At 41.0% G+C, this 25,240-nt stretch overlaps 1 protein-coding gene across 1 annotated transcript in view; it reads left to right on the top strand.

The window, feature by feature from the left end:
• The first annotated feature begins 210 nt into the window (after positions 1–210).
• LOC103256117 (FGGY carbohydrate kinase domain-containing protein) overlaps positions 211–25,240 on the top strand; it is a 325,744-nt gene continuing 300,714 nt past the window's right edge. The window contains exon 1 of the mRNA XM_008054012.2: positions 211–336. The gene's annotated coding sequence lies outside the window, so the exon portion shown is untranslated. The remainder of the gene's footprint in view (positions 337–25,240) is intronic.

Consider the following 25,240-nt stretch of genomic DNA (forward strand, 5'->3'; position numbering starts at 1 on the left):
TTTTGAATTCTCCCTTTGGACACAGGGTACATTTAATATTCTGAGTCAGACGAGGAGAGTCTCTAGCCACAAAGACAGCTGGGAACTCAGGTCCGTGGAGGGCACCCAGGACGGAGGTGAAGAGGAGGCGCCTCCCTGTCTGGTGACAGCAGCTGGGGCCCTTGCGGCCTCTCTGCCTGCCTCTCTCCCCATAAAAATCCAGTTGGAACCAGTGCATGCTGGGATTCTGCCTGCTCAACAGAAACAGATGGCCTCAGGCCGCCACTGATCTGTCAGTGGCACCAACCGCATAGCTACTGCTGTACTCATGACCCAGTGAGACAGGAGATGGTGTAGGTGAGAGTCAGCTACCTTGCATTCCCCTCCTCAACTGAATGACTCACTTTGCTGTAGCTCAAATTTCAGTTCGGGCTCTCTGGACTGAGAGGATTTGTTTTTGCTCATGTCCCTGAGAACTAGAGTTGGCCAGGAACATCTGTAAATCTCTGCTTTCAATCAAAACATTTGAGAGATGCTTTACTCTCTGCCCCCCACCTGCCACAGAAGGGGACCTCTCAGAATTAGACTACAAATAATCTGCTAAGTACAGCAGCCCCTCTGTGCAGCCCTGAGGAGGAAGACGAGGCTGACAGAGTACCTTCCATCATTTCCCTGAGGATGTATTGGTAACTTGGAGAGACTGGGTGAAGGATGGAAGTAACAACATGTGAGGAGTTAGGTGGTCCATGTTGTGGGGCCAGGATTGTCACTTACTAGGTAGGGGACCCTTGGCTAGTCACTTAGTCTCGGTAGCTTTCTGCTTTCTCATCTCTCACGTGGGATGGGGGACTGGATTGGGGACAGCAGATAGATTAGCTCTCATGTCAGTTCTTGTGGATTGGAAATGGCTGTCTAGAGCACAGTATAGGGGATCACTGGGAAGCCAGTCTCAGCTAGGTGAGAAAGAACAATCAACTATTAATGATTGCCAAGTATATGGATAGGGACTGTGGTACACATGGTAGGGATTATGGGCCTTGATGGTCATTTCTACCTCTGCTATTTTATGATTCCATGTGTCCTGCAGGGCAATCTATAGGGATCATGTAACATTTTCCAGTCTTAAAAATTACCCAGGGCTCTATTAATGATAGTGAGTAATAGACACATAACCAGATTTTGTTGAGAGTTTACTTTATTTCTGTTATATCATACAACCTCCATCCTATGGACAGGGAAACGAAGGCTCTTAATGATGAAATGATTTACCCAAAGTCTCTCAGCTAATAGGTGGTAGAGCTGGAATTGGAACCCAGGTTTGTCTGCCTCCAGAGTGCTGAACTACCACCCTATGCTTTCCAACTGGAGGATACCTCAGTACAGTAATTAAATGCCAGTGTGTATGGCATTGCCTGTAAGTACACAGAGATCAGACAGTTGCTTGAGAGATCCAATTAACTGCTATTTGCCCAGCTCTTTTGAGCTTACACAGTACTTTTAAAATTATAAGAACATATACTGAGTGCTAGTAACATATGGGACTCTGCAGGATACTTTTCCTGGATTATTGCATTTAAACTTTAAAAGCTATGACTCTATTTCTTGGATGAGATAACTGGGACTTAGAGAGGTAGGCATCTTGTTCCAAGGTCATGTGACTTGGATTTGCGCTGAGGACTGCCAACCCCTGGGGCCTGTGATGGCACCTTTTGGTACTAGTGAGTCCTGAGTGGACTACTTGGCAGCATTAGGAAATGCTTTTGGATATGAAAGGTGGGGTGAGGATCCCTCTCACATCTATTCTGTTCTCCAGAACTTGGTGGAAATCTTGGCTTTTACTCACCAAAGGAAAAAGGAGGAGACCTTGTCCTTCTTTCCGTGCACCTTTCTCTGGCTGGGGCTGAGGGGTTTCCTTTGGTCTGGGAGTGCTCAGCAAGTGTGACACGTGACAGGCCACTTAGTGTGACTGAGTTCACGTAGCAGACAACTTTCTTTAGTCTCATGAAAATTGAAAATGCGAGACAATTAAATGTATGGCTGCACTGAATATAAAAGGTTAAAGAGGGGTGACCTGGAGTAGACGTTTACCTAAAGTAAATTCTTGGGGCCCTGATAAAGTTAATTTCTATAATTCTGGTTTTTTTCTTTTTTAAGCTTAGAAACTTACAGGTTAAAAAGTAATAAATATATATACAGAGATTTAAAGTCCGTGTGGAAATGGAGGTCTTCAGAGAATAAATGGAATATTATTTTATACCTCAGTAATGTCTTCTCTGGATATTTTTTCCTTGGGTACCTTTCTTTCTAATCAACTCAATTTATTTGGTGCTATTACTTTTCTTTTATGAAAACTATTCTGGGGATTTGATCAAACCAGACATGAAAATAAACCCTCAAATAGCAAATATCAGGGAATCTGGAATTTGCATTTTCTGGGCTAAAGTGATTTGCTGGCAAAGTTTGCTGTTTCCTGCCTCTCCTCCCCCAACACACACACAACTCTAAGTCTCATTCTCCTCCAGGCTCCCTCCCTCTCAGTTTATTTTCGGCACACATGTATGTGCACCCATGCATACCCAGGTGTGCACATATGTGTGCACAAACAGCACACATATGACACATGTTTTTCACTCTGTGCTAATAGGTAAAATAGGCCAATGTTGACTAGGCTGGACCTCAGGCCTGTCTGGTTTAAATCTAAGCTGCCTGGGAGATCTGGGGTAATAAGTGAGTGACAACAGGTGCAGATTTCGTTACACTCTTCTGAACTTAGCCCATAGTTCTTTCTTTGATTCTTTTCTCCCAACACCCTTGCCTGAATTGTGTCCAATAAATTTTATAGCTCCACGATCCTGTTTCAGAGCTGAAGGGAAATTTTTCTCTCCACTTGGCTAAATGGTACCTAAGTCAAAACACCTCTCGCTGCCCCCTCCTCACTCCTTAAGAAGTAATAAAGAATAAGCCCCAGGTCATAAGCTGCTGCTGGGTCCTGTATCTTCAGACTTGCAGACGAAGGGCTAATTTTCTGGTCCCATTTTAGCAAACCCAAGAATTAACTTGCAGAGAATTAGCCATAATTGGGGAGAAAATAATTGCTTGGCTTTTTCTCCCCTGTGATAACTGGAGCCACTGGCAAATCTTTCACAGCAGTGTCAACGCCTACTTCTATTTAAGACAAAGTATTGCTCCAAGGGCCTTGAAAGCTATATCTGAATGTTCTCTGTGGTACCTTTTGGTGCGCACCACCCTGAATGTTGGAGTTGGATTCATTTCATGTCTTTTTGATGCAAAATCCCAGTGCAGTGAGACATTTTATATCACATTTGAAGATGTGAATGTCTTTTACGGGTGCCAGTTATGTTCATGGGTCCTGCATGTAGTCTTAGAGTTGGGTCCAATCAGGGTTAGAATTGCTTCTGATAAGATCCTATTGCCTTCTAGGCATTTTTCTATTTTGAAACTTTGACCAGTTGCCCCTAACCTTTAGTGGGGTTTTTTTTTGTTGTTTTTTTTTTAACTCTTGGTCCACAGTAAACATGAAAAGGAGTTGGTGGGCGTCTTCCATTTGTTGTTGGAGATTGACCTGAATACAGTTGGTCACATACCTCAGTGCTATCATACAACAATGAAATGTTGCACTTTCCCATGACTTCAAACACTGTTCTCCACTGATGACTTATCTGAATGTCAGTCCTGCACCATCCTGAGCTCCAGCCTGAAGAACAAGCTTGTCATTAGGCCCATAGTCACCTCAGGCTCAACTCATTTTCCCCAAGATAGATTTGCTTTTCTTTCCGTGTTTTCTATCATGGTAAAGGTCCTATTGTCCATGACTCAAACCCAAAACATAGATGGCATACATTCCATACCCACACTGTTAGCTAAGTGATGGGTATAATCAATGATGTTGCCTCTTAAATATCTTGGGATCCATTGCCCTCCTAACTGAGCTCCTTGGCTGCAGCCATTCTTCTTGCATTTCCTCCAACTCTTACCTCATGTCACTTAACCACTCCTTTCTCCCCCATCCACACCAAACCCATTTTTATACACCACCAGTATTATTTTAAAATGTGAATCGGATATGACTTAATGATTTGTCGTTATAGCATCTCACCACCTGCAGGAAACAAGTCCTAACTCCTTAGTGTGGTATTTAAGACCCGATGTGATCTAGAGGCCCCCGACTCTCCAGTCTCACCCCCATCACTCTCCTGGTAGAAGAGATCAATCTTAATGGATCCTGTTAATTCTCTTCCAATTCTATATTTTTGCTTATGCTATTTCTTTTGCTAGTAATGCCCTTTCCTCAGTTGACCTGTACCTTCAACCTCTACAGTTCTGTATTATTAGGATATTGTACTACCTATGATTGAAATAAGGTAGCTTATTTCTTTCTCTGGTAGTCCAGAGATAGAGGCTTTCTATGAGATCATCCAGGAACCCAGGTGGCTTCTTCCCTGTACTGTGCTTAATGTGATGCCCTTGTCTGCGTGATCCAAGGTGGCTTTCAACCACGGCTTCCTTCCAAGCAGCAAGATGAAGAATGGATGAGAAAACACACCTTCTCCCTTTTGGGGATGTGACTTAATAAGTATATGTTTGGTCTCTGTCCCTGGTTCCTGACATAGAGCTCCTAAAAGCCTTGTAATTTCCTGAGTGACCAGGTGGTAGGAATATCTTCCCTTCTAATGTTTGGTCTTTGATACTGGCTTCTAACACAGAGCTCCTAATTCAGTTGGGATTTCCTGGGTGATAGGAGCCTCTTTTTTGTTTTAATGAGGCAGCTCTTATCGGACTCCTGGATAGCTTCAGGATGGTTGTTAGTCACCAAAAAAAGAAAAAGAAATCAAGCCATGAGTAGAAGCTTGAAACTTTCAGCCCTACTCCTCATCCTCTGGGGAGAGGAGAGAGGCTGGAGACTGAGTTGATAATCAATCATGTCTACCTGATGAGGCCACCCTAAAATTCCCTAAAAGGTAGGATTTGAAGAGCTTCTAGGTTGATGAATGAATTGAGGTACAAAGAGGGGTTGCATCCAGAGTGGGCACGGAAGCCCCATACTCCTTTCCACATACCGTGTGCCCTGTGTGTCTCCTGGCTGTTCATTCGTATTCTTCAGAGTAAGCCAGTAAATGCAAGTAAAGTGCTCCCTGAGTTCTGTGAGCTGTTACAACGAAGTATCAAACCTGAAGAGGGGTTGTGGAAACCCTCTGATTTCTAGCTGGTCAGACAAGAGTACGGAGGCCCAGACTTTTTGTTTGGCTTCTGACGTGGGAGCAGTCTTGTGGGACTGAGGCCTTAGCCTGTGGGATCTGCCCTGACTCTAGGTAGTTAGTTCAGAATCGAATTGTAGGACCCCCAGTGGGTGCCTGGTTAATGTGGGAACCCCCCACCTTGGTCATTTGGTGTTGAAAGTGTTGTGGGTATAAAGAAAAGAAGAGATATTTCCCATAGTTAGGAGGCATGTTCCAGAAAAAGTAGATGTCTCTCCTTCCCGATCCTTTGTGCCTGCTGTCTGTCTGTAGTAGCAACAGCAGCAACAGCAGTGACGGTAGTAGTCGTAGTGGTGCATCTCTAGTAGATGTTGTGAAAGTAGTAGGAAGAGGAAGTGTTCAGATTCTGAACTTCTTGAGAAAAAGGTCTTATCCAGCTCATCTTTGTATCTGTAGTGCTCAGCTCAAGGCTAAACATATAGTCAGTAAGTATTTTAGACATTTAAATCATGGTTTCAGCCAGGCTCGGTGGCTCAGCCTGTCATCCCAGCACATTGGGAGGCCGAGGCGAATGGATTGCCTGAGCCCATGGGTTTGAGACCAGCCTGGGAAACTTGGCAAGACCTCTTCTCTATAATACATCAAAAAATTAGCTGGGCAAGGTAGCTCATGCCTGTAGTTCCGGCTACTTGGAAGGTTGAGACAGAAGGATCACTGGAGCCCATCAGGTGGATGCTGGGGTGGCTGTGAGTGTGCCACGGTACTCCAGCCTGGGCAATAGAGTGAGACTCCAACTCAAAAAAGTAAAAAAATAAATAAGGACGTCTTAACTTTGGCAGTATTGACACATTAGGCCCGGTCATTCTTTGTTGTGGGGCTGTCCTGCTGTGTATTGCTGTATGTTTAGCATCATCCCTGGCTTCTACTCACTAGATGCCAGTAGCACAGCCCCCACACCAGTAAGAAAAACCCAAAATGTCTCCAGACATTACCAGCTGTTCCCTGGGAGACAAAATCCCCTGGTTAAGAATCATTGATTAAAATAAATGAAGGCCAAGGAGCCTGAAGTAGTGTTCATATCCCACAAGGGCATTTCCAGGATTGGTAAGGCTGCTGGATCTCTCAAAGATGATGATGTATTTTCCAGGCCTTGTGTGTCTGGAGCACAGGGTTTGGGTTTAAGATGCTCTCAGGTTGTCTGTGGTAGTAGCTGCGATGATCTCAGTGTGCCAAGCCTTTACGGGGAATACCAGAGAGGGTCCCCCTGGAGCAGCTCTCACTGGGTCATGCAGAGCGTCTGGCTGGCCTGGTACCACCTGGCAACATCTCATTGCCTTGACCAAAACTATGCTTTTGTAAATTTCCTGGCAAAGCAGGGGCTGCATTCTGTTTCCTGATTTCTCTTTTTTATTTCCAGATGTGTCATTGGTGACACATAGAGCCCAGCAGGAGCCCTGTTGGAAACTCAAGCCTCTCATTCTTCGCCAGCCCTGTTGTCATGATTTTCTCACCATCTAAGCCATTCTAGATTACCTTGTCCACGTGCTGGTCAGTGTCTGGGTGTCAACTTCACTTTTACTACTCTAGAGCTGTAGCATGCTGCAAGGAGAAAACATTATGGGTCATTCCACAAATGGAGTTAACCCTTTCCTGGTTGCAGTGCTTTTATTGGGAACAAGAGTTAGGAATTTAAGATCCACCACTTATGGGCCATGCCATTTTGGACAATATACTTAGCTTCTTTGATCCTTGATTTGCTTGTCTGCAAAACAGAATAACATACTTGTGCTATCTACCTCCATGGGATTATTATAAGAACAGAACATGATTGTCTGTTCAAAAGGCTTAAATTTCCGAGTATGATATACTATCAGTATACCTTTTGCATGCAAGAGAACTCTGCAGTGTTATTGCTTGTGGGCACCAAATTATAAGTTCAGTTGAGGCAGACTCTGTGCCTGTCTTTTGCCCCCTGTTTCTAGGACCTGCAGGGAATTCAGTAAACATATGGTGAATGGCTGAAGAAAATTGGAACGTCAGACACTGTGGTTCATTGCATTAGTGGCACCTGGAGAGACCCAGGTTATCACATGGCTTTGTGTCATTTGTGTTTGTGACAGACATTCCAAACAATAGCACTTTTAAGGGTTCCTCAGGTGTTTGTCAGGGGTTACCAACTCAAGTGTCTGCAGAGGCGGGGCACACTGAGCACTCTGGCAGATGAGACAAGACAGGGTGGTGGGGAAGGGACTCAGTGGAACTGAGCAGGACGTGCTCAGCTCTCTTAGTCTGTTTGGGTTGCTGTTAAAGAATACTACAGACTGGATGGCTTATAAGCAACATAAATTTATTCCTTGCAGTTCTGGAGGCTGGGAAGTCCAAGATCCAGGCACATCAGCTTTGGTGTCTGATAAGGGCTCACTTCCTGGTTTAGAGATGGCTGTCTTCTCTCTTTGTCTTCATATGGAAAGAGGAGCAAATGCATTTTCCCTGTTGTCAGGGCACTAATTCTTCATGACCTAATCACCTCCCAAAGGCCCCACCTTCAAATACCATCACCTTGGGGAGTAGGTTTCAGCATATGAATTTTGTGGGAAGACACACATTCAGTCTGTATCATCAGTGCAAACACATTCACGGTTACATATTTGAAGTTGCTGCATCAGCCAAACAAAATATGTCTCTGGGCCAATTTAAGTCTTCAGGCAACAATTTACAACTCCTAATTTACAGGGTACCTAGGATAAACACTGGGACAGGTACTCAGAGTCTAACAGCAGCGATGGACAGGAAAGGAATAGTGAGACAATGAGAATAACTAAGATATAGATGTAAAGGACATAAAAGACAACGTTTATTTAATCCTCACAATGGTCCAGTGTGAGGATATTATGTTCCCTGTTTTTTAGGTGAGGGCAATAAGACACAAGGAAGTTGAATAACTTGTCCAAGATCATTTAGCCAGTAGCTGGGGAAAATAAAATGTAGCATGCTATGTCCAACGAGAAAACGAAGCACAGTAGCCCCCTTTAGATCTCGTTACTTCCACTCTTGCCCCCTCCAGTCCCTTTTCCATTTTTAGATCTCGGGCGATCATAAAATGCAACTCCAGTCATAGTATACACCATTCTTCCTGTTGTTTGTGCAATAATGTCTCCTGAGCCATCTGGACGCCACCTCCCTCACCAGCCTTGCCTGCCCCTCATGCCTGTCTTCATCTTCACTTGCCCAGATAGACACACCCTTTGCAGCCACTCTCCCCTTTGCCCGTGTCTCCTTGTTTCTCATTCCTCAGGACTCAAGTGTCATTTCCTCAAAGGCCTTCTCTGCCTACCTACCCTGCCTCCTGGATCACTGTCTTCCTTATCACTTGCTTGTTTCCTCCATAGCCTGTGTCTTTGCTTGTTTGTGTGTGCATTGTCCGATGCCCTCACTTGAATATAGACTCAGGAGTACAAAGACTTTGTCTTGTTCACTGCTGTATCCCATCGCCTGATACAGTGGTTACCCAAAGCAGACACACAAGAAAGAAACTGTGTTGACTGGGTGGGTGAGTGCATGGAAAAAGCTGACTTCACTGGGCAGCTCAAGAATCAAAGGGACAGAAGCTTTCCCAGTGTCACACAGGCAAGAAGTGGCACAGTTGGGATTTGAACTGCTCACAACAGCACCTTGCTTGAATCCTGTCGTTGCCTTCCCTCTTCCCTCAGGTTTGAGTTCCCAGCACGTAGCATGCACGATGAGCCTTGATGCCTGGCCCCTGTGGCTCCTCTGGCCTCATCACCCACCATTCTGTGCACTCCTTTCCATGCTTCTTTCTAGCCTCACTGGCTTCACGATCCCTCTGTCTTACTGATTCTTTTAGTTTCATGTCTTTCTGATCTCTCTTTCCACAGCGGAAACCCTCTATCCTCTTGTTTCATGTGGCTAACTCTTCACTATCCTTCAAGTTTCAACTTCAGTACTCTTCCCCAAGCCCCTGGACTAATGTAGACCCCCTCAAGTGGCCCTCATTGCATTTATCATAATTGTCACTATTGTGATTTTTGTGATCTGCAGTCTCATTTCTGGCTTTTCTGCCTATGGGCCCTAGAACAGTGGCATGCTCATCTTACGCATCTCTGGCCACTCTCCCCTATACCTGTGTCTCCTTGTTTCTCATTCTTCAGGCCTCAGCTCCAATGTATCACATCCTCAGAAGCCTTCTCTGCCCACCCACCCTGACAGGTGGCCTCCTGGGTCACTGTCCTCCTTATTACTTGTTTGTTTCCTCCCTGGCCTGTGTCTTTCCTAGGCTCCACTCTGGGCCTTTTAGGTAGCAGGCACTAAACAAACATTTATAAAGGAAATGAGGAAATTATAAAGGATGGATAAATGAGTTCCTGCATCTGCTTTTAATGTCAACTCTCTTCTCTGGGAAATTTCACCCAGGATAGGATTTCCCCAGCATAGGCAGTCACTTCTCTTTGTAGATCTTGTCCTGTGGCTGGAAACTGAGGGAAGCTGAATGACGGTTCCGAGAGCCTCACATTGTCTTGTCACCACACAGGAAGGGGAAACGCTTTGGCATTTACTGTTATAAACAGGACTAAAATTAGCCCTCTGGGGGTGATCTTTGCTTACTGCTACCTAAGACTACTGTCCTTGGAGAAAGGTCAGGAGAACCTGAATAGGAGGTGGGTGTTTACAAGCTCTGTCCAAAGTCTCCCATGACGCTATACCACAGACCCACTTTTCCCTGACCCACCCTTAATTGGAGCAGAAGCGGAACTTCAGACATTGGTTTTAATCTTCGAAGAACGACCCAGAGCCCAGGATGCCATTCTAGAGACTCTACTCTTCTTCATACTTCATCCCCAGATTCTTGTCAAGTCCTTATGATTCTATCTCCTTGGCAGCTTCTTTCCTTCCTCATAGGTGTTGGGAGATGGGGTGGGTATCAGAGTTTTGTTGCTTCCTAAGGAGCCCTGTGTTTTAATTTGTGTTATGTTTGAGGATGTCTGCTGTCACTACCAGACTGGGCATTCTCCTGGATTCGTGGTTGGAAGCCAGTTCTAGAGAGAGATTCAACCAGAAGGTTAAAAGTGTGTGAACAGAGATAAGCCCACTTTTGCCCTAATAACAAGGCTAACACAACTGTAGTAGAGCTCCTGTGAAGCCAGGAACTGTACTAAGCACACAATCTCCACCACTTTAGACTGGTTTGACCTCAGTCACGGTAAGATGAGGGGAGAGCTGCTAGCTTGTCTTTGTGGCAGGCACATAATAAACCCATGTTTTTTTGGCTAATACAAGTATCTGAGATTAGAATTTCATTGATTTCTAATCCCACCAACACAATAACCTCATTAATTTCTCCTCACCATATACCCATTTATCAGGACTTACAAAATTTTATGCAACTGATATTTGTTGGAGAAGATCTGGAAGAGAAATTGAAGTTGCTGATACTATTGAATAATTTTGGCCTTGTGACTTCAAGTCATTTGCTTAGTTTTTCTACTTCTGTTTCTCCTCACCAGGACTGTCATGGGACAAGAGTCAGATGTGTCAAAAATGCCTGGTGGAGTGCACAGAGCTGACGCCTTGACCTTCATGGCTCCCCCCTGGTGGGGATGCTTTCTTTTCCTTCCTCCTCCTTCACTGGGCAACTCTTGTTTATCTTTTTGGTCCCCACTTACATGTCCCTTCTCCAATTAGTTCTTCCCTGACCTCTTGTAGTAAATTTAGCTCCTCTTATAGGATGCCTTGATGCCCTGCACTTTTCTCACTTATGGTGGTCTAAGTATTTATGTAATTATGTGTTAAGTACTGGCCCCTCCTGCTTCATCCTGAGTTCAGGAGGGTAGATATCATGTCTATCTTATTTCTCCTGTGACTGATATGGAATAGGCATTCAGACTGAATGTCAATAAGGTCACCATTCAGTGACCTCTGTGTCATTAAATCCAGTACTTTTGTTTGTTTGTGTTTACTTCTTATTGTAGAAAATTTCTAATGTTACACAACAGCAAAAAGAAGAGTATAATGAAATCTCATGGACCTACTGCATGTAGTGGCCGAAAGCATATTTACCCTTCATCTGACTTCCTAAGCAGTGGGTCTGGTGACTGCTTTGGGGGAAGATAGGAAGATACTACATGGTAACACTGATGTTATAAATTGTCAGAATGTGGCTTACTTTGGAGACGTGTCTGGATACACATGTGCAGATGTCAGTGATTGCTCTAATCGACTAATATGGGGCTAGACATTTAACTTCAAATTCTTTGTTTGGAGTTTTTAACATAAATGTCACTAACAATATGAATATATCAGATCCTTTCTCAATCTAAGAATGATATTAGACTCAAGGAAATGAACTATTTCAAGGAAATCTGAGCCAATTTATAGGCTGGCAAGAAAATCATATAGTGGTGTAAAGTCTACCCTTCCCACATGGTCTCTGACCGTCAGGGAGAGATATTGGGGTTTTAGAAGAGACTATTTAATGAGAGATTTTCCATAAGGCTTGATGCATTGCAGTGCATGTGAAGCCAGAAGTTTTGCATGTGTTTGGCAGGTATCAGTTTATTGCCTAAATTGTAATTTTTCGACATTAGGAATTCTGTTAAATGATAATGCCAACTTTTAATATGATTTATTCTAGTTGAGAGGGATAATAATTAGAAATGAATTTATTTTGACTCAAGGATAATGTCTTTTGCCTCACATTTAGAAATGTACATACTGTGTCACTTGCATGACCCCAAATAACTTTCAGGTTTTCTTTTTTTCATTATTATTATTTTTTAACTTTCAGGTTTTCTTATTTCCTCATATACCTAGCTTTGTTCAACTTAATTGAGGCCATTCCCTGCTCCTAGGAATGATTCAAATATCCTTAGTTCTGTGTCTTTGTTTATAATGTTTATAACATTTATCATGTTATGAACTTTTATTCCCCACCTCATAATCTACTCCTCTGTTCCCAATTTTTCCTAGCACTTGACAGCCCAACTGGATATCGTCTTTTTTTTTATTCTTTTATTACTGCGTGGCAGTTTGCAATTCTTTAATGTTACTTATTATGTCTCACTTACACCACAGTAATGGATAGACTCGTTTTTTCTCCAGTGGACTGAGGACTGAGAATGTGTCTTATCTCCGTGCGCCTGACACCTTGCACAGAATTTGCACTTCATAGCCACTCAGTAGATTTTATTAAATTGAAATATAAAAGGAAACTTGTGTGGTTTTATTTAAATAAGATCATAAATTAGGCACAACTGTTTTCATGAATTTGAAATTCCCAGAAACATTATTCTTCAATATTGTTCTTTTGTTGACATTGAAGAGGTTTGCTTTACAGTAAATGAAATGAATCACAGAATCTTTGAACCAGAATAACAACAATACTAATGAAAACACTAGAAGCCATCTGTGTAATCCATTCCCCTCTCTTACAGTCAGACAGTTCCCTAGCCACCTTAAATGATGGGACTCTCCTTTCCTTAAAGAAGACTGTCATCTTCACCCATACCAAGTCATCATGTCTTTAGCCCTGTAAGTTAGGCAGCTTTTCCTCAGTTAATCTAAACCCTCCCTTACTGAAATTTATGCTCATTGCCTTCATAGAAATGAAAAACAGCTGCTTTCAACTGAAAATATTTCTCTTCCTAAAGATGGTTATTTCATTATTCCATATCCTTCTCTTCCCTCGGCATAATTCTCCCTTCCATCTGACATTCCTTTTTGTTCTCTGTTTCGAAAGCATTGACTACAACCCTCTCAACTTATTGGTCTTCTGCCTAAAACAACTTGGGCTGGGTATGATTAGTAAGTGATCGTTGATTTTAGGTGTTCTTAGAAATATGTCTCACACCATTAAAACCAGTCGATCCAACCAGGCTGGTGGGGAACTGGAGTACTGTGACCCCGAGTGATATATGGTAGTATCTTTTTAAGCTTGCCATCAACCATTCCCATCTCAGTTTCTCCAGTTGCTTAATTTATAAGACATGATTTATTTGTTATAAGCTGCTTTGCAAGGTTCAAAAGAAACAGAAATGATACACAAGGGAAATAGAGTGAATTTAGGCCACGCATTTTTTTTCTTTCAGATCTGGTTTATAAATAAGCCTTAAGAGTGCTCTCAATTAGAAAAACACATGGTAATTCTAAAGGAGATAAAAAGGGAACATGGTACACTGTAAATGCGCTTTTACCTTTCCATATGGCTATTCATTTAAGGAACCTCCACAAGCTCCTTCTTGCTATTTATTAAAAAGGATAGCAAGCAGGCTCATGCAGTTTAGCAAGGATATTGATTTATACTTGAGGAGAAGCCTCTGCTCTCTTTTGTTTGTTGGTGGGTTTGTTTGTTTTTAAATATGAACTCATTTAAAAACTCACCTTATAGACAGAGTTGCAAAGGTAGCTCCAGTTCAACACTCAAAGTAGACTTCCTATGCAAGAATAAAATGGATATTTATGTGTGTGGTTGTTTGTGAAAGAAGATACCAGTGATAGCTATCGATTAAGCAAACAGTAAACCTCCACTGTGTGTCCACTTTACTAGGAAGTCCAAGATGTAGAATGTACCACTTTCATTCCCAATGTACAGTCTGGAATTTAGCAGGTGATCCTAATGCAGTACATATGATGATAGGAAGCAATAAAAGCACAACAAAGGGACAAATAGTGCACCCTTGAATGAATTCCCATGGGAATTGATATCTGAAGGTGACTAAGATTTACCAAGGGCAAGAAAGGTAAAGGTGCTTCAGGAATGAGTGACTAAGCCCAGAATTTAGTGGGAGCATGACCTGCTCAGGAAACTGAGTTTGTTTCAGCCAGAGTATTGGCAGACCAAGGGTAACTTAAGTACTCTTCATCATGCGTTCCTCGGGGTATACACATTAGGCATGCTTTTCACTTTTCTCTAGTATTTGTTTATTGAATTTCCTAGAACCTCCATGGAGTTAATTTCTCTAGCTTTCTGTCCTCCAATAAAGCTTTATATATACCTGTATTGCAAACTTTCTTAGAATGCTTTTTGCGTTTCGTGAACGTATCTATTTTTACATCTGCCTTCTGAGTTAATCCAAGGAGGAGCTCTAATACTCGCCTCTGTATCTCTGCAGTGCCATGCTTGGTGATGGCAGAAGTGTGTTTGGGAATTAAGGAAGTGTTTGGGAATTAATAAAGCATTCTGAGTGGTTTTGCTTCTAACTGCAGAGGGGGCATCATTTGGGCCCAACACTGGTTTTCAAGTTTAAGATATGAACCAAGACTTTGATCTCAACTCCATTTTATGTTGAGCTTAGCAAGGCTGAGCTGGGTTGCTTATGTCATTATTTCATTTAGTTCAAATAATGGTCATTAAATAAGAGCTAAAAAATCCATCTTATTTCTCTCTAGTGTTCTTAGCAGGGTCTTAAAGCGAATTTTTATTTGAACATTTCTCTTTCATTAGTATTCTCTTTCAAAGAAGTAGCTATGATATGATGATGTTGATGCTGATTAAAACAATGGGAACAAAAATAACTCCTTTTTATTGGGCGTGTGGTATGCAAATTCATATAGCACCTTATCTTTTAATTTATTTATGAGATAAATACTACTATTACCCTCCTTAAAAGATGAAGAAGATGAAGAACAGGGAGAATATCTTACTAGTGAATGATGGCTTCATCAGGTCTAATCCAAAACCTGTGCTTTGTACACGTTTAGCACTGCCTTTCTCATAGCAGCAGTAAAATCAAGTGTCTGGAAGAGTCCTTAGGAGGTCAGTTATTCCATTTCACATCTGGAAGCAGGATCCGGCTTGAACTGAATGCCTTGGTATGTTGCCTGAAATGTCTCCTTGACAACCTTTGTTCACCTTGTGAACTCCTGCTCATATTTCAGGACTCACAATTCAAGCTACTACTCCTAAGTGGCACTCCCTTAATATTCCCAGATAGAATTCTCTTCCTCTGTTGTCTATTAAATATCTTATACTTCATTCATGAAATTCACCAATCACGCAGAGGGTATGTTTCTAGAGGCAGCTCGGATAGTTTTAAAAAGGGGGGCTATGAAGCAAATTGTCTGGGTTCCAAGCCTAATTCTACCTATATTAGGTAGATGATTTTAGGGTGCTCTTCTCCCCTGACACACTGTTAATCCCTTGAGGCCAGAGAGATGATATATACTCTGAATGTCTTCAGTGGTAAAGTTACAAAATTACCATATGTTTGACATACATAGCAACTCTGAATATATCTTTCTTCTGAAGAGCTGGAATATTTTTCTGACAGTTTCTGGATCTTGATCCCTGAAGGATATTGAGAACCTAGTTTTAAGACCACTTTTCTGTTCCTTTTTCTTTTCCATTTTCATTTCCTGTTCCTTTTCTTTCTTAGAGATAAGATACTCTGAAAGCTATGAGAGCTTCAGGTCTGTATTTGTAAATCACCGACTTTCTTTTAATGTTTTTAACCTCCTTGCCTTGTTTGAGAAATCTTGATTTGGCTCTCTCCCTTGGGTCAAAGAGATATTGCTCTATGTTAAAATTCTCAGCTCTGACAGATAACTAAGTAGGTAGCTCCTTAGATTCTGGGACAGTTGACATCGTGTCTGACAGGAGCATCACCATGGTGACCTTCATGTATTATGGCTGTTGTCATGATGGCAGCCGCAGTCACCTGAAGCACAATGAGTCCAGGGAGAACAGGGAAAGGAAAAGAATGCTTCCAATGCTTTTGCATTTTGCCCCACGGGAAAAGAGTGGCACCATTTATAGAACCTAAACCAAAATGGGTAGAATTGGAAGACCAGAACCGTAAGGTTTGCTAAATATTCCCATGGGTTTGAAGTATCAAATATATGCAAATGGCATCACTGAACAAAATCAAGTAGAGCAGTCTAAGATGTTTAGCATGAGGGAAATGATTATGCCTTTCCGTACCTCTTAGAGTTGTCAATGTCTCATAAAAGATAAAGAATATTTGTTGATTGCCTGCAATATGCTAGGTACTGTGCTAAACTGTAGCATAGTATAGCTGCTATTAACATTATTTGTAAAGATAATCTTGGCCTATCAAGAAAAGATTTGTTTTATGATTTGTTCATTCACTTATTTATATTGAAGCATATTCTGTAGTTAAGATGATATTTGGTGGATGCTCTAGAGGCCAGAAATTAATTATAAAGTGGCTTAATAGCCAAACAGAACTGAAATTCACTGGACCAATTGGCAGTAGCTATTTAAATTTACCCTGTTTCTCATCCTCTGCCAGGAATCATACATTATCTCTTCAAGCAGAGCAGCCTCAAATAGCCATGTATTAATATAATAACTTGCTTTTCCTTTCTTTCCTCTCCCCTCCCAGATGGCTGCTAGTTACTTTAGAATAATACTATTTTTCACATATTTCTTACCTTTAGTACTAGATCCCAGGGTTACTGATATGCATACTTTAGGTAACTTCAGATTAACTCAATGCTCAGCTTAACGAATGGTAGGTAAGGAATGTCATTAAGACTGAAGAATGTTGAAAATAATGATTATATAGACATCACTGTCTGTCCTTATTGATACACAGTGTGTTGTCCTGTCATAGGATAGGCTAAAGCGGGTTGATACTGGAAGATGTATTTTAATATTGGAGCTTGTATAATGTTTAGCAAAGTTTTCCTTTCTGAATCAGACTGAGATAGGTACATATGTCCTCAGTCTCTCCTGAGTTATACTGGGACATAGCTATGGTTAGGAATAGGTCTTGTTAGCAATAACATCATAGAAAAACTAGGGAGAGGAAAACCTTGCAGTGGGACCCTGAAGCCAAGGAGTTTGGAAGAGCTAGGGAGGGTGGACCAATGATTAGTCTTCAGATGGCCAGAGCCAAAAGGCTAAGATCAAGCCTCAGGTCCAAGAAGGCAGAATAAACCTGATATTATTGAGTCAGGAACCCTACATTGCTTTAATGGAGAAGAAGCCAGGGGAAAGGCAGGGAAAACCCAAGGACAGGGTTCTGATGATGTTGCCATCACAAGGCACCCCCATTTTAATGGCCTTTAGCCACAGGGTCTGCCATTGAAATCTGAAGGAATGAACAGATGCTCGATGGAAACCCTTGACCCTGAAGCTCCCCCTCCTTAGTGGAGGAATTTAAGGTAAGGTATAGATTCTTTAAAAAAAATTTTTGACAAATAATAATTGCATATATTCAAGGTTTACATAGTGATGTTTTGACACATATAAAATATAGTGCTCAAATCAAGATAATTAACATGCCCATCATCTCAACCATTTGTCATTTCTTTGTGTTGAGAATGTTTGATTTCCTCAGTCTAGCAATTTGAGACTGCATAATAGATTATTGTTTACTATAGTTATCTTACAGTGGTATAGAACACTAAAACTTATTCCTCTAGTCAAGCTATAATTTTGTATGCTTGAACAAATCTCTCCCTGTTTACATGTTTTTTGTTACCATATGCTTTATAAATCCTCTGTAACATTTCTTTACTATACTTACCCTTCATGATACTTACTAGATATTTGAGTGAGCTCTTTATGGATTTCTGTCCTTTGCTGAACTCTATGCTCCATGAGGGAAGAGACAACATCTGTGCCTGGGACATTATAAGAGCTTAATACAATTTTGTGGAGGGAAGGAGGGAGAGGAAGGAATTGAATGGTTCTTTTGCTCCTTTTCTTCACATGGGAAACACTCAGCTGTTGAGGGATGTGCAGTGAGGGTTTCCTTGAAATGCATTACACTATGCTGCTCCTTGCTTCCTTTGCACATGCAGTTCTTTCCACCTGGAATTTTCATCCTTCTACCCACTGGCACTTGCCTCTGCTTTCACTTCTTCTGCTCCCTCCTTTCTCTGCTCTGGCCCACAGACCAGTCATGCTTTATTACGCATTCTTTCTTAGTTACCTGAATGCCTTCCATCTGGTTACTGTGAGCGCTGAATGTCCTGGAAGCCATTTTGTCTTTGTTTTGATAATTTTGGATATTTTACTCTTACTTGTTATTGGGTTGACTTTACAGCTTGCCTCTCTCAAAAGCAAACTTCATTTTCACATCTTGAGGGAGTATTTCATTGTTGGCACCGTGTCTTTGCTTATGGTATGCCTCTCCTGAACACCCTGTTTCGCCAGAACATTCTCACAGGAAACTTAAGGCACCTACTTCTTTGTTTCTTACAGCTCTGTGTTGCTTGAGCCCTTCTATCTCTTCATTTTCCTATTTTTCTTTTATTAAGTGAAGGAGATGACAGGCAAAATAAATACAAAGAAATCAAATACCTCAAAATTATTGCACTCTTTCACTTGACCTATCCAACCTTTGTAGTGCTTTGTAAATATCTTTTCACGAGTGGACCTGGATAAGCATGTAGTTAACGAGTGTGGGCTTTTCATTGATCAGGGCAGGTTTTTTAACCTCTGTCCTCCTCTTTCCTAATGGTAAGACTTCCAATGACTTGCTCAACCTTCTGATCCTCGGTATCCTTTGCTACCAAATGAGAGTACGACAGTATCCTTACATGTTTGTTGTGCTATTCAGCAAGCCACATAAAATTCCTATGCACAGTATCTGGTGTATAACAGACACTCCATCAGCTGTTGCTTGTTTTCTGTCTTTTTCCCCTTCATTTTCCTCCCTTCTCTCATATTGCCTCTAATTAGTACCATCCTTAATTTTTAGGGGCAAATCCAAACCCGTAAATCTAGGGACATCACCAAGATCTTTTGTTTTCTGACTCTTAGATCGCTTTCTTTTGGGGGCCTGGGAAAACTTCCTCAACTCGATTATTCATTCAATTCTTTCATGCTCCCCATTTTGTCATGGCTGCATTTGAACCATGTTATCAGCAAGTCTAACCGAAAGGCAATTTAATATTGCCCTGTGTTGCATCATTGCATATATTATTTCGTTCTGTCATGGGCCTGTCAGCAAGTCTTGATGAAGTACAGAATCAATGGTAACAGGCCTGAAATCTGACAGCTCTTTAACAGAAGCAGCTCTGATGCGTGTAGTGGTATTTCTTCAGAAATAAGGCCCTCTTGGTCTCTTTGTTGATACAATTAGCAAGCCAGTCCAAGTCCTTATATCTCCCCATGAGCTGTATCTTCAGGGCTGGTAGTTTAGTCTGTTACGCGGCTTGGAAAAACAGAGCCATCAGAGGCCTGTGATGTACCAAAGGCTGCAGCCAGGAATATCTTGGTAATTTATCCCCTCTCTCTCTCTAATTATTTTGTTATTCACTAGCTTGTTTGATTGAGACTCTCCAGGTTCAGCCTGCCCTAAGCAGAGAACAAAAGGTTTCCCTTGAAAGTGGGGGCCTGGCAGTGTCAATACAGTGAACTGCATATAAATAATGCAGCAGTGCCTACTTCATTTTTATAAAATCTTGCTGGAGAAATACATGAGAATGATCAGGCCCCTGGAACTCAGCAGGCATGTGCTTTTGATGTGTGCCTTGCTCTAAATAAAAGCAGAAGAATAAAAAGTTCTCCTTGTTCTTGCTGAGGCTGCTTCGTGGTCTCTGGAGTATGGCTGGGATCTTGGTGACCTTTTTTCTTTGTTTCTCTCAGAATCTGGAGGCTCCTACCTGCCTAACAAAACTCTGATATATATAGTGTCTATAAGTAAATATTTTCTGATTGTGTGTGTGTGTGTGTGTGTGTGTGTGTTTTAAAGATGATAATTATAGCAGTTACCAATTTTTGGTCATCAAAAATGAACTTTCCTTATATTCCCTTGTGTTAAACCTCCTAAGGCTAGAGACATCTGACTGGGCTATTCTTTCTGCACCCTCTGCTCTCCCAATTAGCCTCACATCTTTTCTTTTGTGTGGACAGATTCCCCAAAAATAAATCTTCAAGGTGTAAAGCTGGCAGCCAGAGCTGCGATGGGGAAAGGAGCTTGAGGGTTGGCCTGCAGAAAGACAGATTGTTCATTAAACTGTCAGTTTTTGTCAAGGTGCCCCTCCCCTTTACTGGGCCTCGTACCCACTCTCTCTGAGAGTGAGACTTAGTTGTCTTCTTCCTAGGTATGGAAGACATAGTACCCTGGTTGCTCAGAGTGAGGTCATATGGGACCTAATTATTCCGTAGAAAGACTTTGAACCATTCTGCTCTTTTAAGCCTTGCCTTTATCCCCATTTTTGTAGCTGGTGAGTGCTACTACTTCCTGAATCTCTCTGGGTCTCTGCAGGATAATCATTTTGCTTCTGGGTTTTTCCTGCTGCTTTTTAGGTTTTGTGTTGTTCGTCTACCAAGAGAGTTACTACTCATCCATCTGTGTTTTCAGATTTTTGATGCTGTCATATTCTATCCTGTTCTCTTTGTCATTGTGGGTTTTCACCTTTTCAAAATATTCCTAGACAGCATTTTATAGGGGGTTTTAAGGGGAGCAGAGGTCAACATGTGTAGTCAATCTGGCATCTTAAACTGGAATCCTCTTTGTTTTTGCATTTTTTGATGATGATCTGTTAGCGATGTGGTATGTTTTTGTGTCCTGGAAAGTGGGTGGTAGGAGGGATGCGAGGTAGGCAAAATGCATTTTCAGAAGGCTCTCCTAGTTCTGTTGAGGCAGGTGATGTATACCATGAACCTAGTGTTCTGCTTGCTGCTACCCCTATTAGATTTTGTTTCTTCTGGGGCCTGCACAGAGAGGAATAGACAAAGAGTAGACCTTATCATAGAGTCAATCCAAAGGTGATTAGGAACCCAAAATCCTCCTTCTGTAACTGATACCTGGAGGCTTTTATTTGTTCACTCTATAGACATGCATTGAGCTCTCAAAATTTGCAGCACTGTATTCACGGCTGGGATAACACAATGAGTAAGGCAGAGGGGGGTCCCTGCTCTGGAAGGTTGTGGGCAGACTTGATATACTGAAATTTCCAGGAGGACAGATGGAGCATCAGGAAGTGAAACAAAATAAAATAATAACATTCTTTTATGATAATGAGATGGATCCCGCAGTGCCTCCTAGACTTTCCCACTCATACACACTCATGCCTAAAATAGTGTAAGACTCAGCAAGCCCACGGTTCCAGGCTCCTTCAGTCTGCCAGATCCTTTCATTAACGTGGGCTACTGAGACCACTGGAATTTCAGGCCAACCTATATAAAAAGCAAGGACAGCTTTAGGTGGCCACATTCTATGAATCTTCTTGATGCATTGACTCTTATCATTTTGTAATGTCATCTTTATCACTGGTAACATATCTCATTCTGATATCTACCTTGATATTAATAAAAAAGTCACTCAGCTTTTAAAATTAGCAATATTTGCATACTATATCTTTTACATTTTTTTACTCCTTAACCTATCTTGTTTTTTAATTTTTATTTTGAGTTGGAGTCTCACTTTGTCGCCCAGACTGGAGTACAGTGGCCGCTCCCGGCCACCACAACCTCGAACTGCTGGACTCTGGCGATCCTTCCGCCTCAGCCTTCTAAGTAGCCGGAATTACAGGCATGTGCTACCACACCTGGCTGATTTCTTGATTTATTGTAGAGATGAGGTCTCGCTGCCCAGGCGGGTCTCGAACCCGCAGGCTCAGGCAATCCACTCACCTCAGCCCTATCTTTTTTTTTATATTTAAAATTAAGTTTCTTATAGCTGGGTGTGGTAGCTCACATCTGTAATTTCAGCTACTTGGGAGACAGAGGCAGGAGATTCACTTGAGGCCAGAAGTTTGAGACCAGCAGCACAGTGAGAGTCCCCCTCTCTTAAAAATAAAGAAAGTTAGCCAGGTGTGGTGGTGCATCCTTACAGTCCCAGTTACTCGGGAGGCTGAGGTGGAGGATCATTTGAGTCAAGCTATGATTGTGCCACTACACTTCAACCTAGTTGATAGAGTGAGACTTTTTTCTCTAAAAAGTAAAATAAGTTTCTATAAGACAGCACATAGTTGGGTTTTATTTTTATTCAGCTTTATGATTTCTGCCTTTGTATTGGGGTTTTTAGGCCATTTACATTTAATGGTTGGGTTTTAATCTACCATTTGCTATTTTTTATTTGTTCCACATAGTCTATGTAATTCTCCTTTCCTGTCTTCTACAGGTTGCTTAAATATTTTTAGTATTCCATGTTATCTCCAAAATTGTTTCTTTAGTTATGCCTATTTTAATGAGTTTCATAGCATTTATAGTATGAACCTCTAATTTACCACAGTGTATACTGAAGTAATTTTATAGCTTATTACATAAGATTGACTTTCACATCTCCTTGTGATGCGTGCCATTATTGCCATATGTTTTATTTGTTACTATGTTGTAAATCCCATAATATATTGGCTTTTTTTCAATTGGATCTTTAAAGATTATTAAAGTCAGTTATCTTTTAAAGAAATTTAAAAATGAAAAATATATGTCTCTTATATTTACTCACATATTTCCCAGTTCTGATACTCTTTATTTCTTTATGTAGATTCATGTTTCCACTTAGTATCACTTTTCTTCTCTCTGAAGAACTTTAACATTTCTTGCAAGTCAGTTTCCCTAGAAAACAGCTCTCTTAGCTTTTGTTTGTCTGAAAAGTCTATATTTTATATTCATTTTTCAAAGACTTTTTTCTGAATATAGAAATCTAGATTGAGTTTAAAAAAATTTTTTTTAGCACTTTGAAAAAGTCATTTTAGCCAGGCATGGTGGCTCATGCACGCCTGTAATCCCAGCGCTTTGGAAGGCAGAGGTAAGAAGATTGCCTGAGGAATTGGAGACCAGCCTGGGCAACTTGGCAAGAGCTCGTCTCTACAATAAATCAAAAAATTAGCAAGGTGTAGTGGCATGCGCCTGTGGTTCCAGCTGCTTGGAAGGCTGAGGTGGAAGGATTGCCTGAGCCCAGCAGGTCGAGGCTGCAGTGGCCATGAGTGTGCCACTCCACTCCAACCTGGGCAATGGAATGGGACTCTGACTCAAAAAAAAAAAAGGAAGAAAGAAAATGTCATTTTATTTTCTTCCAATTTGCTTGCATTGCTTCTACTATAATAGTTCTCAGACTTTTTTTTCTTTTCCTCTGTAATGCTTTTTTCTTTGACTATTTTTAAGATTTTGTTTTTAAAATTTTTTAAGTATAAGTTGTCTCCAAATAACAGTTTTTCTTTCATTTCAAAGGACTCAACTCCTTACATGGGCTTTGGTGGAGGTCAGGGAGCAGGACCTGAGGGTGGAGTCCTTGTGGGTTTCTTGAGATCAATTCCTGACTACTTTACTGTGAATGGCACTACTTTGCTGTGAATGGCATTAACGCAGCTTCATATACAGCTTGGAAAACACATTGTAGTTGAAGACATTCACTTCAGAAATGTCCCTGATGGCTGCAGCCTTTACTGTTTTGAAAGACAGACTTAATAGCCTTGTCCTTGGGCACACATCAGCCCTTTTTGGCATAATCATTGCTCCTTGTTTTCTTTGTCTTCCTGGAAGTGAGGACCCAAGAGCTACTTTTCTTTTCTATCTTTCTTTCTCCTTTTTTGTTTAACAATTTGATTATAATGTACCTTGATATAGTTTTTTTGTATTTTATGGAGTTGGAATCATTGAGTTGATAGTGACATTGTCAATTTTATGTTTGATTGTCTGGGTTTTATTGTCTCTCTTTAAGGACTGTTGAACAATTTTTTTCTGGTAGGCTGTTAATGTACTTTTGGTTTGGTTTTATTCTTTGGAGACTTCTTTCTAAACTTGATTAGAACCAGTTTAGTATAGTTTTTATACAAGGATAGTTTAGCCACGCTTCTAGGGCATATGTCTTCTAGGGTGTCTATTGAATAGCCCAAGTGATCACCAAGTAGTTTCTTGACTGATTTTTGGAAACTCAAATGATCCCTAGCCCTTTGTGGATTCTGAGAACTGTTCAGTTCACAGCTTTCCAGTCACTCTTTACCAGACTTCATGGAGTTTCACTGTACATATGTGGATCTTTTTTTTTTTTTTTAACAGGCATGCATTTTATTTTTTTACAGCACCAGAATTTAGCATAGGACTTTGAATACAATAATAGTTTGTCAATTCCCAACTTTGGTTGTGCATTGGAATCTCCTGAAGAATTTTTTTTTTCCTCTTTTAATTTTTATTTTAAAGATGTGGGGATCTTAGTATTCAACAGAGGTTTAAGAGGACTGTTGTGCAAACTTTTGGAACTCTTTCTCTGCATAGCTACCTCCTCTTTGGAGGGCTGTGCCACACCACTTCCAGCCACCTCAAGTTTCCTGAATTCTGATCTTTGTCTCCTCAACTGTGTGAAGTTGCTGTGCTTTCCTTGAGATCCCTCTTCCTGCTTTGTGGTCTGGCATATTTGTTTCCTTCTTTCAGAGATCAAACTCCTAAGTTGCCTGCTATTCAAGATATCAAAAACAGTTATTTCATGTCTTTTCTACTTTTCTAGTTATCTAATGCAGTGGGTCAAAGTTCAGTCTCTGTTACTCCATCATGGTCATAAACAGAAAGCTTCTGTTTCTACTTTAGTCAGAGTTTTCATCTTGATGTGGTATTTAACTTCATCAAATGCTTTGTATTCTTCAATATGAGTTGATCATTTTTCTCTTTCTAAATAAAATACTGTGCTAAAATACATTCCTACATCTTCACTATTAAAATACTCTTGGATATTCATAATATATTTTTTTCACATTTTAAAAATTAAATTTGCTTGTTATGCCCATATTCATAATGTGAGTGTGGCCTATGGTTTTTATTTCTCATGCTATCCCAGTTTGGTGTTTGAAACCTGTTATCCAAGCTTAATAAATTAAGTGTGGAGCATTTCTCCTTCTAGATTCTAGAATAATTTGGAGTGATCTGTTTCTTAAACATTTGTTAGAACTTTCTAGTTACAATTGTCTGGACTTGAAGTTTTATTTGAGAGGCGATTTTTAACTACTGACTTGATTCTTTTAATGGCAGTAAGTTTATTAAGGCTTTCTTGAGTCAGTTTTATCAATTCTGTTTTGCTAGTAAATTGACTGTATCATTCAAATTTTCAATTTTTTTTTTTTTTTAAGTTGGAGTCTCACTCTGTCGCCCAGACTGGAGTGCAGTGGCCACTCCC

The sequence above is a fragment of the Carlito syrichta genome, unplaced genomic scaffold (genome assembly GCF_000164805.1).
Source record: "Carlito syrichta isolate Samal-C Ts95f unplaced genomic scaffold, Tarsius_syrichta-2.0.1 Scaffold288945, whole genome shotgun sequence".
In the NCBI taxonomy this organism is placed as follows: Eukaryota; Metazoa; Chordata; class Mammalia; order Primates; family Tarsiidae; genus Carlito; species Carlito syrichta.